General features: G+C 40.5%; 1 protein-coding gene across 1 annotated transcript in view; it reads left to right on the forward strand.

The window, feature by feature from the left end:
* Positions 1 to 17,359, forward strand: part of LHFPL2 (LHFPL tetraspan subfamily member 2) — a 161,804-nt gene that overhangs the window by 74,695 nt on the left and 69,750 nt on the right. Inside the window, exon 3 of the mRNA XM_054684279.2 lies at positions 7,785 to 7,843. The gene's annotated coding sequence lies outside the window, so the exon portion shown is untranslated. The remainder of the gene's footprint in view (positions 1 to 7,784; positions 7,844 to 17,359) is intronic.

Consider the following 17,359-nt stretch of genomic DNA (forward strand, 5'->3'; position numbering starts at 1 on the left):
CCAAATACTTGTCATTTGGCACTGAAAGTGGTCTTTCACAGTCTTACAATGTCCTCATATATTTAGTTAGTATATATATATATGTATGTGTGTATATATATATGTGTGTGTGTATATATGTGTGTGTATATATATACACACATATACACACATATATACACATACATATATACACACATATATACACATACATATATATATACACATACATACATATATATATAATGTACTTTGTAGAATTATTTGGCTAAGCTTTGAAGAGATAGCTCAGATATTTCACATGCACTATTTTAATACATACGTCCCTCTGAGATAGATGCTGTTTTTTCTTTTTACTATATAGTAGCCAGCTCTTTCCTTACTTACTTCACATGCTTTTCTGGGGGTAATCTCACTCTTTCCTATGACTTCAGTCATAGGAAACTTCATAGGTGACTTCAGTCACCTCCTATATGTTTGCAATTTTCCAAACTATATTGCCTGTGCTACTGGAATCCCCCCTACCTGGTTGCCCAGCTAGGTACTTCAAACCTTAAAAGCTTCAACAGAGCGAAATGTCCTCCCTATCTCGTCTGATCTCCTTTCCCCCCAGCATTTGGTCAAGACATTATCATCTGCCCACGCGTGTATTCATCAACTGATATTTACTGAGAGAGTGCGTTATTTCTCAGGCACCATTACTGGTGTTAGGGATCTATATATCACAGACCAAAACTGATTAAAAGCCTTGTCTTCAGGGAGCTTACATCCTAGTGGATAGACAACTAACTTAAAAATTCAGATCTATTTCTGTACTTACCTAGCTAGACATTGCTGTCTCTGTGTATCCACCTTATCCATCCATATGATGGGCGCCAGGCAGTGGTGAGAGCTGTGGACAGGCAGTGCTGGAGGCACAGAGGGGTGTGTTGCACTTTTAGCGAGGGTGGCCAGGGAAGGAGGTAACATTTGCATGGAGATTTGAATGAAGCAAGGGATGAGTATGAATATCTGTGATTTTGGGGGGCCTGCCTCACCCTCTGTTAGTCCTTCCCAGTCAAGGACTGTTTTGGTCATTTTTGGATGTCACCCCAAGCCACAGTTTGTAAATGTGAGCCATGAGATGAGTGGATGGACTTGAAACAGGGAGTTAGACAATCGAATAATTATTAGTATGGTAGATGTGACCCCTACCACTCTGAGCTGCGTGAGCTCAGAGAAGGGTGGCATGGAGAGGGCAGAGGCGAGGGTGGGTTCAGAGAAGGCTGCGTGGAAGATGACACTGAAGTTGGGTCTTGAGCAGAGTTTCATGCATGGAGTTGGGAAGGATATAGAGGCAAAATAGTTACAGAGGCAGATGCCCTGGGCCTCAAATCTGAGGTTTGCAGAATGCAGCATCGAGTTCAGGGTCCACACAGGCCAAAAAAAGGAGAGGAGCACAGCACCATGACCTGTGATGGGCAGTGTGCAGCAAACTCCAGGACAGATGAGCTGGGGGTGGGTGTGTTTTAAGAGGACAATTTCCATTTACCTGATTTTGAGTGCTGCCTTTGGAAAAGGAAAGATGCGAGAAGGAACCGAAGGCATCTTTCCAGATGCCTCCATGAGAGTGTTCCTTCCCTACATCTCCCTTACTCTGTGTCTTGTCTTCTAGTTTTAATCTTGGCATCTGCTTTTCAGAAACATTGGTCTGTTATTACTTAAAGCTTATGCCTAGATTTGGAATGCAGACCACTAAGAACTGTCAGGCACAGAAAGCGCTTGTCAGCACTTAACAGCCCAAGTTATTCACTGCGGCCACCTGTTTGCCTGGCCTGTTCCCCAAGTGTGCTGCACTCACCTGTCTGCCTGTAATGCCCTGTGTCTGTGGATCTTAAATAACCTATTCTGGAACAAGTAGGATATTTGATGAGGTTTGCACATTGCTCGTGCTCAACACTATTCACAGTAGTTTCTGTCTTGCAAAATGATCATGTGTGTGTGTGTGTATATATACTATATATATATAGTATATATATAGTGTATATATATAGTGTGTATATATATATAGTATATATATATATATTCAAGGTTAAAAGCAAGACAATTGAGTAATTGTCATCTGGAGGAGGGTTTCTCAGAATTGCCTATACACATTTGCTCCCCTGTCACTCTCCTTCATCATTCATAGTCTAGGGCTACCCTACAATAGAAGGAGTTCACAGAGGTCAGTCCAGACACTGGTGTTTTGGAAACACACCCACTGGAGGATCCCCCCTGCCTTGGACAGCGTCACTGCTACTCTGTGCTCCATTGCTGCCTGTGATTCCTCCTTGCCTCCTGCGCTTTCTTCTCATGCTGGAATTCCTGCTGTCATGTTTGCCTGATGATTTTCTCCACTCTCGTTAACCCGGTATTTCTTTCTTCTACATAGCCTGACTTTTCTAACTACTATCTGTAGGGAATGTTCATAGGGCAATGATCCTTTTGTTTATTCAGTAAACATTTATGAATTGTCTACTCTATGTCATGCCCTATGTTGAGTGCAAGAGATACTGAGAGGAGTAAGCTAGAATTAGTTTTGTTCTCAAGGACCTTGTTGTCCCATAGATTTATAACAAAATATTGGGGAAGAGGTAAGAATTATGTGAATGAACATGGTCCCAGCAGTGTGGGAATAACAATAGCAGTGTTTTGATGTGCACACCTGGCATGTTAAAAAGCAGTATAATTGAATATGACTTGTGGCTGGCACGTTATAGGCTATTCTGTTGTACCTAGATATTTAAAAACATACTCTCTAACAGCTTTACGTTGATGGGATAATATTTGAATCAAGGAGTTTCTCCTTCCTTAAGAGAAGGAAGTTTTCCTGATTAGCAACATTTGGCTTAGAGTCCGTGAGGTCTTTGGAAACTTGAACCTCAGTCTTTCACCACTGTGGTTGAGTGGCAGGGCCGGCATTGTTGGGGTTCAGGTTCCCAGCGTCTCACATGCGTTTAACACAGTCCAGCCTTTGGCAAGCTGCCACTTTCTGTGCTTGGTAGACGGTTGATGAAACTCGACACTCTCATGTCTTTCCTTGAAAATCTTGCAAGGTTCAGCAATCCTTCAGTGGCTGACCCAGTTCTGTTAAACTCCTGTCGTCAGACACAATTGTGAGGTTGTCCTGGACCTGTTGTCAGAGAATGCATTTCAGACTTTAAAAAAAAGTTACACCAGCCTAGTTCTGGAGCAACGATTAATGCTTTGGCTGCAGAAATAGGGAGTGCTCTTTGTGCATAGTATGCGGCCACAGACTCCCCTTAAAATGTGGACAGACTTCCCCGAGCATTTGTTGTATCAGTAGAGCACAGTAAAGTAGGATTTGGACAATTATTCCTTTAGTTGACTCATGTAAATAAAGCCTTAGAGAGTGTGTCTACTGAAAATATAATGAGCTCTTCCTAGTCAGGTAGAAGGGATGGTTTTGTGAGAGTAGCAGAGCTCTTACTGTATTTTTGTTTTAGCTAATCTTGCTTTGGTATTTGCCTTGGTGCTTCAAGTCTTTGGGGCCCATCCTTGCCCCTGTTCTTAATATGGGGAGATAATACTTAATAAGAATGATGGTTGCAGGCATCTTACATTGGTTGTTGCAGTATTGCCTAGCTGGAAATACACTGGCCTGCCTGGGGGGTCAGAAGTCCTAGATTGAAGGCCGTATTCTATCATTTACTAATGGTGTGATTTAGCTTAAGTGGCTCAAATTCTTGGTTTATAAAATGGGGATAGTAAAGATGTCTCTCCCCACCCACACTCCGGCCCCCTTTTAGTAATAGTGCCTATAAAATGAGAAAATGAATTGCAGAGTGTCCTGTGATACGCAGTGCTCTGCCATGAAGCTCCCATTCTTGCCGTGGGTGGGCATAGACCTCAGGTCTCAGGGAAGGATTGTGAGAGGACAGTTGCTGAGACTTTCCCCCTCTGTGGCCTCTGTGATCCTGACTTACTGTTTCTTAACCCACCCCAGAGGCAACCTGGACCACCTCAGGGCAACTCTGTTTATTACAGAGTTCTTTCTTCATTCAGCTGAAATTCACCCCTGTCATTTCCAAGGTAATTTTCACTCCTTGGTTCTAGTTTTACAGAGTAACATGAAACAATTCAAATCAGTGCACTTCAAGTCTTAGCAATCTGTAACTGACAAAAGGGGTCTTACAACTCTGCTTCCTGTTTTTGGCAATTCAATTCAATAAATAAGTGCTGGTGCCCATCACGTGGGGGCCGTGTTCTCTGTGTGGCACTAAAGGCAGCTATTGTTTCTCCTGACATCCGGAAGTGTAACAGAAGGGCATGCAGCCCAAATGGAGATGAATGGGAAGTGAAGACTTTTTAACTCCTTAATGTGCAAAAACACGGTAGTTTTAATTTTATTTAGAATGTTTGTTGGAATAAACAGTGCCTACTTTGATTGGACTGTAAGTGGCCAAGCAGACTAATAATATACATATATACAGATAAAGACCAATATTTACATGAACCCATGTGTTTAACAACCAGTAAGTGAATAAAAACCCATATTTGCATTTAGGAAAATGGAAAAAAGGTGACCTGGCAGTGTGAGAATACCTTTGTATGTGCTCTAATTGATGTTCTTGTCATCAGCACATCCCATGAGAGGATCCTGAAGTGTCTTCTCAGTGATTAGAGGAACCACACTCTTTACACTGAGTTTTGCATGTTGATTATAGTATCCAAGACAAAAATGAACAAATGAAAAAGCAGTACAGCCTTAGCAGTAGGTGCCCCTAGCAGTTCTTGACCCCTGTTACTGACTAGCTGTGTGCCTTTGAGGAAGCCAGCCCTTATTCCTCAGGAATTTGTTTCCCTCATAGTTAAAATGCGGCCAAAATTTTCTCTCCTGCTTGCATTATATAGTTGTTAGGATAAAATGTGATCATGTGTACGGATTTGAATATTAACACCACTTCTTGCAAGCCATGTAACTTTTGGTAAGGTTAAGTTTCTTTTTGCCTGCTTCCTCATCCTTAAAATGGGATAATACTGGTAGCTACTTCAGGGGTTTTGTGAAAGCAAATGAGTTAATTCACAAAAATTGTTTTTCAGAAACATTAGTCTCTTATTACTTCATAAACTTTAAGTAATAACAGACCAATGTTTCTAAAAAACAGATGCCAAGATGAAAACTAGAAATAAAGACACTGTTCTAATACATAGAACAATGCCTGACAGTCCTGATATATTAACTTTTTAGGTGAATGTTTGAAGGTTCTGTGACTTAGTATATTTTTAGTATACTGTATCTTCAAAATAGCATATTTTTAAAAAAAATGAAAATCACACCCTGTAAACTAACCAAACCCAGAACATAACTGCCATGTTTTTATCTTCCTGACCACTTTGGTGGTTTCACAAGATATTACTTCTTTGTCAGAAAAGCTTAATCATGATACTAAGAACCTATTCCTAAATGCCTGTTATCTTCAAAGCTTTGGGTCAAATTAATTGATTCTAGAAAATGCTTTTTACTGTCAGTGTGAATTTGGAAAGCTTTAGGGGGGAACTGGGATAGAATTCTGCCTTTTCCGTTACTGTTGGGGTCTTGACTGTCTTAACTGTCCAGAGCTTTGCTTGGTTTATATGTAAAAAAAGGAGATTTTAAAAAATGTTATCTTTGAATTTTGAACAGTACCAAGGTTGAAGTGACTCATTTTGTTGTGACTCATTTAGCTTTTAGAAATAAGGAAATGTTGATCAAGAACTCCATTTATAACAGACCCATTCATAATAATCCTAGTGGCATATTTCACAGAAGCCATTTCCAGATAAAAATACTGATCATGACTTCCCCTAAAGGGTAAAATAAAATTGTGGGAAATGTTTAGAATTTAGCAAGTAATTAAGTTAACAAAGAACCATTTTTAAAAAGTCATCGTTTCGCCGGGCGCAGTGGCTCATGCCTGTAATCCCAGCACTTTGGGAGGCCGGGGCGGGTGGATCACTTGAGGTCAGGAGTTCAAGATCAGCCTGGCCAACATGCTGAAACCCTATCTCTACTAAAAATACAAAAATTAGCTGGAGGTGGTGGCACATGCCTGTAATCCCAGCTACTCAGGAGGCTGAGGCAAGAGAATCGCCCAGGAGGTAGAGGTTTCAGTGAGCCGAGATCGCGCCATTGTACTTCAGCCTGGGTGACAGAGGGAGACTCTGTCCCAAAAAAAAAAAGTCTTAGTTTCCTTAACTGTTATAACAAATGACTTTATGAATTCAGAATTCTTTTGTATATTTTTATTAAAGTGAAACCCCATGACTGTTGTCCAGTATCTTCAAGTTTATCACTAAACTAAAATGACATTTTTAGATAGTGGCCTTTGTGCCACTGTTGGCTTTTCAACCTCAGGTACACTTTGGATTAACACTGGTGCTGCTGATATTAAGCTACTTACCTGCATATAAGTGTGGACATTCATAGCTTGATATTACAGATTTTGATTGTTAGCCCATGGCTGTATTTGAAAATTTGATTATAGAAAATAAGCATGTGGACTTCTTGTTTTCTTGCTTATCAGTGGTATTGAGGCTGTTGAATGTTTTCTGTTTAATTTACCTTATGTGTAATTATACATATTTATACACCCCGATTACATTTTCAATATCTCATGAACTCAAAATGCTTTTTTTCTAAATATTTACTCATATACAGTGTTACCTCGTAGTCCTAAATAACATAAGCCTAATCATTTTTAAATGAAGAAATTACTTTTAAATGTGCAAAAAGAAAAAGCTAATTGGCTAGTCATCTGCTAGCCAGTTTCTTTTAGAGTTTGCATTAAGGAATATGTGGTTTCTGTCGGGGGAGGTGATGAATAGGCTTTGTAGAGTGGAAGAGATTCTTTTAAGAGCAAGATTATCTGATAGGAGGAAAAAGGCGTGTTTGGAAACCCTGGATCCTGTGGTATTGAGGAAGGTTCTCTACTTCTTTTAACATCAGTTTCCCCATCTGTTAATGGGTATCTTTGTCCAGAAAGGTTGTAATATATTCCTATAACAGTCCCAGGTGCATGATAGATTTTCAACAAATGGTAATTGTGACATTTTATGTTAGAAATTTGTTCCATTTATGTTTAATATTTCAAAGCAATGCTGAAGAGACATTTGAGGATTCTCTGTTTTGTGAATGTATTAGTAGGCTTATAATTTTCTAAAGGTTCCCTGAAGACTTTGAGACCACCAAAAGGAATCCTTGATTTCTAAATAAACTAATCATTAAATAAGTTCTTACTTTTCAACTTTTCTTTTTACTATGTTAGGGTTTTTCTAAAAATGGCCCTTTTTCCACTTTCCCAGTCTTGACATCTTTGTGAATTTAGCTTTAGAACATTAACCAGCGTAACTGAAAAGGATATAAAGTGCTGCTAGTATAGTTTTTTCAGTCACAATTTTGTATTTTATTTCTTAATTTGTTTCTGGATTTTTGAGCCTTTTTATGGTCATTCATAAAGTGTCCTCCCGGACACAAGTTGTATTTTTAAGTTGGTCCCCTTGTGAGGGGAAAGGAAAGGATGTAATTAGGTACATGTTCACAAGCTGGACAATCCCCCCTGGCCTTTTACTTTTTCTGGTTCATCAGTGGTTTGGACCCTGTGTTCGTGTGTCGGTGTTCCTGGGGGGAGTGGCCGTGTTCTAATGCAAGTTGAGCTGTGTGCTGCCTGGGGACCAATATTTGAATCGTCACATATTTTAATGAGATATAAAATTGCATGCTAAGTCTTCTTTGTGTGTATGTGTTTTTAAAATCTAACTCTTTGTTCAATTTGTTTTTCCAGGTGGCATTTTTCTGAAACTGTTGATTAAGACTTCCCAGCATTCCTACAGATATAAATAGGTAAGTAAATGAAATCACATGACCTTATTGTTGGTGATTGTTTGGAAACAATTTTCCAGCAAATGGCAACTTCTTGAAAAAGATGCAGTGTTTCAAACTTTTGAACCCTGTGTGGTCAGCACTAATTTTTTTAAGGCTAGAAACATCACTTGGATCAGCATACATAAATGTTATAAACAACCCTGTGAAGTTTCATAAATGATATTGAATTTAATGCTATAATTGCCACACTTCAATTCTGACATGCTTTGTCACCATTCATACCCAAGTTTCAGAGCTCTTTATAATAGGCATAGCTGAATTTGTCCTTCCTTTCGAGCTTCTCTGTGGACCATTTCATCATTTTTATCATTTCTCTCAGAGAAAGTAGAGATAGCTGATTAAAAATACCCAATTTTATTACTCAGTGATAGCTCATATGGAAGACTTGTGGGAATAAAAGTTAAAAACACTTGACTAATAGGTGATTTATGATTAATTCTACAGGTTCTAATTTATAAAGGTCACTTTTTGAAAATATTAGTGACGATAATAGAGGTTGAGTAATCTTGTACGGTACACATTTAAGAAAATCAAGGCAGTACATAGTCAAATAATTGTCCCAAAAGACTTTGATCCAGCCCTGCTTCTCCCAAGGGAGAAGCCTATTCAGCCAGGTCCTCTCAGGTCTTATTATAAACTGGAGGTTCGGCTCAGCCCAAAGAAGCCAGCTCAAGGTATGGATTTGGGACTGACTGACACCCTTTTCAGGAGGGTCTGCCATGTTGAGGGGATTTGCACACAGCATTTTCACAGATACCGTCTCATTTGTAGAAAAGTCTTTTAGCTTGCAGATTCTAGGGAAGGAAAAATTGCTCTTATGTTATGAAATGAACTGGTGACTCCTCAAATGTTAAGTTGTTCTAACAACTTCTATTGCTTAGGTTAGGAAGCTTGAGGTTTTTGTTGTTGTTGTTAAACGGGAATTGTAAATACTTGTGTGTTACGAAATTATTTGAGCAGAATTCCTTCTCATAGGAATGCCAGGGCTGACCTGAGACAGGTGGTGTCCTGAGCAGGCTAATCATTGGCACCTTATCAAACTGATAATCTTTTTTTTTTTTTTTTTGAAGTGGAGTCTGGCTCTGTCACCCAGGCTGGAGTGCAGTGGTGTGATCTCGGCTCACTGCAACCTCCACCTCCTGGGTTCAAGCGATTCTCCTGGCTCAGCCTCCTGAGTAGAGTAACTGGGACTACAGGCGTGCACAACTACACCTGGCTAATTTTTGTATTTTTAGTAGAGATGGGGTTTCACCATGTTGGCCAGGCTGGTCTTGAACTCCTGACCTCAAGTGCTCTGCCCACCTCAGCCTCCCAAAGTGCTAGGATTACAGGCATGAGTCACCATGGTCGGCCCAAACTGATAATCTTTATCTACTCCATATTTATTTAGTGGAGGTGGGAGAAATTAATTTTCTATTAATAAAGATTATTAATAAAAATATATACCTTTGCCTGTATGTTGAAATTAAAGAACTTATTACATGTGATTTTCTGAACCAGTTGCTCATAAACCTGTTTAAAGTTTGGCTAATAGTACTGCCATGTGCTGTTCAGATGCAAAATTTCAGATGCTTGTCAGCTAGATGACACTGGGGTTGGTAGTGAGGTCTGGTTTATGCTCATAGAGTTCTACAGCTGTAGATATTCTCATTGGAGGCAGGCCTGTGCCGGGGAGGGGCATTTATTTCTACTCCCAGGCACTGTCTGCCTGAGTGGAAACAGGAGTGATTTTCATTTTACCTGTTATTTAAGGAGCTGCATGTGAAAACCCGAGTGAAGAGGCCCTACACTTCTCATGTGTTTCCCAGTAATGGCTTAGTCCCCCCTTTGTGGGTTGTCACCCTGGTCACTGCCAGACTGGCCTGTTTAATCCTGCTCTGGGGAAAAGCCAATTTCATTCTGCCAATGCCTTCAGATCCAGGTGGTGTGTTCCCTTGAAATGCCCCCCTCTGAATACTTAACCTAATAAAACCAGCCTTCTCTGTCTTTTTTTTAAAGTTGTGAATTCATCCCATAGAAATACAATAACACTTTATCAAGTCAGACAAACACAAGAACAGACATTCTGAGTTAATTGTGTCTGAATTGTAGAGCAATCTGATCCTGCTTTCTTTCTTTTTTTTTTTGAGGTGGAATCTCACTCTGTCACTCAGGCTGGAGTGCAGTGACATGATCTTGGCTCACTGCAGCCTCTGCCTCTCCAGTTCAAGTAGTTCTTCTGCCTCAGCCTCCCAAGTAGCTGGGATTACAGGCATCTGCCACCACGCCCAGCTAATTTTTGTATTTTTAGCAGAGACTGGGTTTCGCCATGTTGGTGATCTTGCTTTCTGTTATGTAGTCAGTCGCATTATATGAACTTGGTGGAAGGTTTGTTTTGAGCAAAGAGCACAGTTGCAGTCTGGGGCGAGCCTTGATGTCAGGTGGTCCTTGGCAGAGGTTCCGTCTCTGTGGACACAGACCTGGATTGGGACCCCGGCTGTGGTACCAGCAGGCTCTGTGACCTAGGGCACTTTTCATTACCATGTGGAATTCTCATCTCTACTCATGGATAATCCTTTCTTCCCAAAGTGGTGGGAAGATTGACCAACAAAAAGATGGGAATGCGTGTGATACATAGTAAACAGCAGGTGTTCCTCTGCCTGTTCCCTGGTACTGGGTATCATGGAAAGAGCAGAGGATGTGGAGTCTGAGGGGTTGCTCTGCCAGGCTCTTTCTGTGCCTCTTTGGGGGAATCTCTTACCACCTGTGCCTCACTGGCAAAGTGGCAAGGGTAATACCTGCTCAGTTTTGCCTGTCTATTCCATGAGAATTGTGAGAAGGCTTTGAAAAGTGTGAATTTAGGGTGGGTGATTAGCATAAGGGGCCTCTACTGGGTATGCTTTTTAATAATCCAGACTCTCTGGGATTAAATCCCTGCTCTAACCACTTATAAGTAGGTGAATGTCCTCGAGCAAATGACTGTCACGCTGTCTGGTTCTCACCTATCTCACCTGATTGCTCTGAGAGTAAATGATGTACTGTTTGAAGACTGGGGCATACAGAACTAGCACCTAATGAATCTCAGTAAACATGCTCGTAAATTCACTAGGACATAAGAAGGGAGGCCGAGAATCAGACATGAAAAAATATCCACAGTTTTAAAACCCCTCATGTTTGAACCGTGTCTTGTTGAGCTGCCTTTTATCATGTTATGCAAGTTTGGACCAGGGAAGATGATCTGAATAAACTAAGGATGACCCCACAAGGTGGGACTCCCTCATGGGCGAACGCAGCACTGGGAGTTGGTCTTCCTGGGTTCTCTTCACAAGTGAACTGGGGACAGTTCTCTTCCCATCTAGGGGAATTTTAGCCGAAGGGGCAAAGTGAAAGCGCTATACCTGCACCATCCGATACGGTAGTCTCCCCGTTAGCATCTCCCCATGTGGCTGCTGAGCACTTGACATATGGCTAGTGCGACTGAGGTACTGAAGTTTTCTTTCTACTTACTTTAAAATTTAGAACTGAGAGTCAATTCAGTTTTTGGAAAATGTTTAAGTATGTTTGGAACAACTTTCAAATGTGATTCTACTTTTTCTACTGTAAATTTTATAAATTTTAAACCAGATCAATTATTCCTGATGGAAATTTTGTGCCTTAATTGAAATGTGCAATGAGTGCAAAATACACAAGATTTTGAAGTGTTAAGTATTAGAAAGAAGAATGTACAAATTCCATTAATAATTTTTATGCTGATCACATGTCAAAATAATGTTTTAGATATTTCGAGTTATATGAAATTTATTAAAATTAGTTTATGCTTTTTAATGTTGCTACTAAAAATTTTAATTAATACACATGGCTTACAGTAATATTTTTATTGCACAGTGCTGTTCTAGAGTATCATAAAATTGGATAGTTTCTAATTTATCAAGTAAAATACTATTTTCCCTATTAGTTTTTGAAGATTATGAAAGTGGGTTTTTTCTTTTTTTAAGGTTTTGTTCATAGTCTGACAATTAACAGGTTTGAGAAATGTTTTAAATATTCAGAATTGGGGGGAAGAAAAAGAAAAAATGCATAGCAAACAAGTTACGTAAGCCTTGTGTAATATAGCTTAAGGTCTGTTTTTACTTTCCTTGCAGTCCTTTGGCCTCCACTGCCTCATGAAGCTGTCAAGGGGAGCCCTCAGAGCCTTCCCCTCACAACCACTCCCTAGGATATGAAACCAGTGTTTTCAGCTAAATGATCCCCCTCCTTCATGATTGTTGACTTTGACGTTTGTTGCAGGCGCCATGTTCCTGGTGTCACATACTGCTATGCCCCGGGAGATCAGTTTAGGAACAGTCATCTAGGACAAAATGACTTTTAATTACCCATAGTGATTCAGCACTGTCTTCTTACCATGGTACCAGAAATATGGAGATATATTGCCAAGGGCATGATTGCTGGCTAGATGCTTAGTTTTCAGCAGCAGGTGTAGGAAACATGAGAAGGTAATATAAGTAAGGTTATCAGTATGTTTGTTTCACATTGATGCCCTAGTGGCACTTATGTGCATTCTGAGAGGCAGTGGGTAGACTGTTTGATTCAGAATCATACTTGTCTGGGTTTGAGGATAGGCCACATCCCTTATGAGGTGATGGTGGTGAGGATAGCTATCCTCTGTCATTCTGTTCCTCTGTAGTTGGTGCCAATCGACACTGGCTGCTTTTCTTGTTAAAATTCTTTGATTGTGTATACTCAGTCTGTGATGCCTGTATTCTTTCGTGTAATAACCACAGCAAATACATCGCCATTGTTGTATTTTTCCAGACTGAGCAGATGGGTGGTACAGTTAAAAGCTCTATCTAGGAATTAAGCAGGATTGATACTTCTATATTAAATAGAAACCATTATCAAATTTTTTGAAGAATCTTTAGCTGAAGAAAAGTGGCTTTTCCTTGCACAGTTTAATTGTTATGATACTGATCTTCTTAAATTCCAATATTAGAGTATAGGATATATTTATACCATCGATTTGGAAGCAGTCAATAGGTATAGGAAGCATTTATTAAGAGAAAGTGTAACAACCTTCTCCCTTTACTCGATGGTAAATTAGACCAAATATAGGGTCCCGGGAGGGGAAAAATGGTAAAGTAGAAATCGACAGTGATATTCAAGATTTAACAAAACAAATCAGAGTAATTAAATGCATTGAAGACAAAATGGATGTAGTTCTTTTTGTCATTTTCTAATTTTGTTACTTGCATGTTGACAACGTATCTTTTTTCTGATGAGACTTCTAGCTAGTCATATCCCACAGAAGACTTCTGGGGCTTCTCTCCAGCAGGGGTATTCTCTTTCTATGAAAAGTTGCTTCCCTTGATGGACTATAAACTTCACAAGGGCAGGTGTGAGTTTTGTAGTATATCCTCGATGCCCAGTGCAATGTCTGACATTATAGACTATCCAGCACAGTGCCTGATACATATATTTGCTCAGTAAATGTTGGTCAAATTGAAGAGTGAATGGGGGCTTAACTATAACATCCACTTTGTAAGTATTTGGGAGTATGGCCACAAAATAATGTAATTTGGGAAGCCACAACATTTCTTTTAAGCCAAAAAGTAAAGTTGAACATTAAGAAGGCAACACTGGAGCAGCTGACCAGAGGCCAGGAAAGCAGATAGGAAGGCATCACTGGCAAGAAATGATGAGGACTAAAAGGGAAGTTTGGGAGAGTAGGGTGGGCAGGGCTGCAGCCGACTGATGAAACATAGCCTCATGGAGGCAGGTACCCAGGGAGTTAGCTTCGGACAGGAACAGGGCAGCTCTCTGTGGCACAGGAGGTGCACTGCCATAGGTAAGCTGAAAATACAGGGAATAGGCCTTAAGAGAATTCTTATGTTGTGGCTCAGTTCTTTTGAGCAGTGGGAAAAAAAGTCATCTGCTCTGGGGAGAGGAGGTGAAGCCTGGAGGTTTAAGAAGAATGCATGTTTTCCCTAGGTGGAAAAGATCTCTTCTCAGTGTTGATGTGACCGGAGTGCCCATGTTCCGGTAGATTCTGGCCTTCTGTCTGATGGATTATTGCACAAAGAATTCTGGTCCTCTATCCAATCAGATTAGTCCACAGGGATGTTTTGGATCTCCCATAATAAATGTATAAGCCTGGCACAGACATGCACCTGTAATCCCAGTATTCAGGAGGCTGAGGTGGGAGGATTGCTTGAGCCCAGGAGTTTGAGACCAGCCTAGGCCACATAGCAAGACCCTGTCTCTGAAAAGAAAAATGTATAGTTTTGTTGTGATCAGTGGAAGTCCATGAAAAAGGCTATATGCAAATCTCCCAGCAGGTAGATTTGGTTCCAGTTGGTACTCCTGTTGTCATTCCATCTGCATGAAGAATCCTCCTGATCCTTCCTGAGAAAGCTTTTTTATTTTAACAATCCAGTGTTAAAAATTGCTCCTAGAAAGGAAGGTGGTCTAATTGAACTCAGATGAATGAGCGTACACTGGGATGGCGTAGGGGTGTCCCCTTATCATCCCTGTATAACGAATGTATGCTTTCATATGAAGCTTGTTAACATAGGTAAGTAATAGCTGTATACATTTTTATTTAGTATTCTTATTTAAAATAATTTCCCATGCCAAACCACAGCAAACCCTGCTTGCCACTAAAGAAGGCAATAGCATATCCCTGAAGTTCTGAGATGCTGCCCCCGTAAATACCGTGTCTGCTCTTTGAAACGTCATCATGACTCCCTAACTGAAACTGACCTCTACTGAATTAAATATTGATTTAATCTCTATTCTCTTGGATTAATTCAATTCAAATTGCAATAAAGTTTTTGTAATCTTTGCTTTCTTTCATGCTCTGATGCTGGGTGGAACCGTTAGTCATACAATGGTCCTGTCCTTCTAGACACCCCTCGCACTGGCATCCCCAGAGCCACAGGCCAGCCACTTGGCACATGTTACAGAGCCAAGGTAGCAGTCAGCCTCTAAAAATGGGGTTGGCCTCATCTCTGTACCTTATGTTACCATCCCAGAACAATCTGTGAAAAGCCCTTAAGGCTATTTGGCAAGTCCGAATGAACTCGGAAACGTACCTGATTTTGATCCAAATTGTTCTATAACTGTGGCCAAGTGGTGTTAGGAGGTGGACACTTCCTGTTGTTAATTTACATCTCTTTCACGTAATGAAGGCAACTTTGACTGAGGGTCATGTTAGGAATCTAATGTGACTGGTCTGAAAGAGCTGGTCTCCTCTGGCTGCCTTGCCACCACATTCTGCCTCCTTGCTTCATTCTCAGACTACATCTGTGATTCAGTTGAAGTCCAATCCATTTTTCTCCTAGCATTCATGGAGTGACTGTGGATTGGAAAGATACAGTGCAGGGTGGTGGTCAAGTGCTTTCATGGACTTCTCATTCAAGGTCAGGGTCACCAGTTTTGGGCCATTATGTCCCACATCAGGTACATTAAGTCTATTCATCTGGAAACTGGCAGGCATTTTGGTAAAAGAATGGTTGCAGAGAAAGTCGTTGGGGCAAACCCCTAGAAGCTATACCTTTCTTTCAGTGCTGTGGTATTCTGTGTTGTATGCTTGCATATTTACATCATCTGCACATCTTAAAGCAAAGGTGGTTTTTCACCTGCCCAAAGGTCACATTCAGTCTTCTCTGGTGACCTTGAACACTGGTATACTCTTGAAGCCAAGCAACAGCCCTTACATATATATTATTATGGCTGGATTAGGATTGCCAGACACATGTCTACATATGTAACAAACCTGCACGTTGTGCACATGTACCTAGAACTTAAAGTATAAAAAAAAAAAGAAGGATTGCCAGAAGCTGTTTATGTGTGACCTGTCCCCCCAGTTATCAAAATCACCCAAGTTCATACAGAAATGTATAAGCATGCAGGGAAAAAATCAGTTCCCTTAGGGGTCACCACTGGTAATCTACTGTCCAAGTTCCTAAGAGTATTCCTTTTTGTACATTATTTTCTTTACATAACTGAGTTCTTACTCTGTATATAACTTTATATTGTTACTTTTTTGTTTAATATTATAAATATTTCCTCATGTCATTATAAGTTCCTTTTTTAAAGAAATCTTCAGTATTCTGTCTTATGATGTGTATCTTAAACCATTTTAACCTGCTTTCTAATTTTGACATTTGAGTTCTGATTTTTTTAAACCATTAAATATCAACCTTGAATATCCTTTTATGGATATTATTATTTAGTTATAAAAAATATTTCCAGGAAGGTTGGGCCCTCATTGGCAGTATAAGAGAGCACCCATTGTATGTCCCCCTAATCAGGAATGAGTTATCAGTTCTTAAGTCTTTGCTAGTTTGTGAGGTGAGAATGGCATCTCATTTTGTTACTGTTTTTATTATTGACCACATCTAATGTTTTCCTAAATAGAATAGTTGTTTGAAGTTTGTCTTTTCTGAATTGTTTGTTCATGTTTGTCCTTTAGGTGAAACTCTCATTTATGATAATAGTGACATTTATGACCTTGGCCCATTTTCCTAGAAAAGTTTATTGGAATGCATAATTTTACATGTATTGTATGCTCTGTAATTGTTAACTCACACAAAAGTGTCCTACGTTTGAGGGGAAGTCAGGTGTGGAAGTATCAAAGGGAACACAGCTCAAAGTTCTCATGCGGCTTCTTGGTTGTGACTGCCCCCATCTGGAAAGTTAGCCCTGCCCAGTGGGTGCCCCTGTCCCACCTCACCCACACCTCATGAGCACCTCATTGTCACCCTCATCCTGCCCTGGTACTTTTGATTCCACTCTGCCTGTTCAGGGCAGACAGGGTATAACTTCCATTGTCAGAAGAAGAGGAAGAAACAGAACATGTTGGCTCATGGACCCCATGAAGTGCTTCTCACCTGCTTCTCCTCTCCTGATGTTTCTTCTCAGTCTACCTGGCTGACTTCTTTTGCCTGCCCCTTCATCAAGGTCTCTGGGTCATCTTTGGTCCCCTTTTCTCCCTTACCTTTTCGCATCCTCTGGCTTTTCCAGCCCACTCTGTGGCTTCAGCTGCTACTTGCAGGCCAGACCCTCTCCTCCAGGTGCAGACCCATCCAGCCAGCTGCCTGTTGGGGTCTTCCCCTGGTGTCCCACTGACATTTTTAATTTAGCATGCCCCCAAGTGAAACTCCCCTTCTCTCTTGACTGGCCCTGTGGCCTGGGTCCCCACTTCCAGTAGAAAGACCTTTTACCCCATCTACCAGAAATCCCTCTTTCCCCCTCTGCCCACATCCCATTGGTTTTATGAATTCCTGTCTGTCCTCCTTCCTCCTTCCATGTTCCTCCTTTCTTAGTCCAGGCTTCACTTCCAGAATGAGTGAATGTCTGTTTTCCCAATTAGAAATAGTCTTACACAATGGATAAACTAGATTTCTCTAAAACAAATGAAAGTTGATATTTTGCAGAGTATGCTACTTTAATGGAATCTATTTTAAATTCTCTGTATGGAGTGAATTCTCACCTATT

The sequence above is a fragment of the Pan troglodytes genome, chromosome 4, assembly GCF_028858775.2.
Source record: "Pan troglodytes isolate AG18354 chromosome 4, NHGRI_mPanTro3-v2.0_pri, whole genome shotgun sequence".
NCBI lineage: Eukaryota > Metazoa > Chordata > Mammalia > Primates > Hominidae > Pan > Pan troglodytes.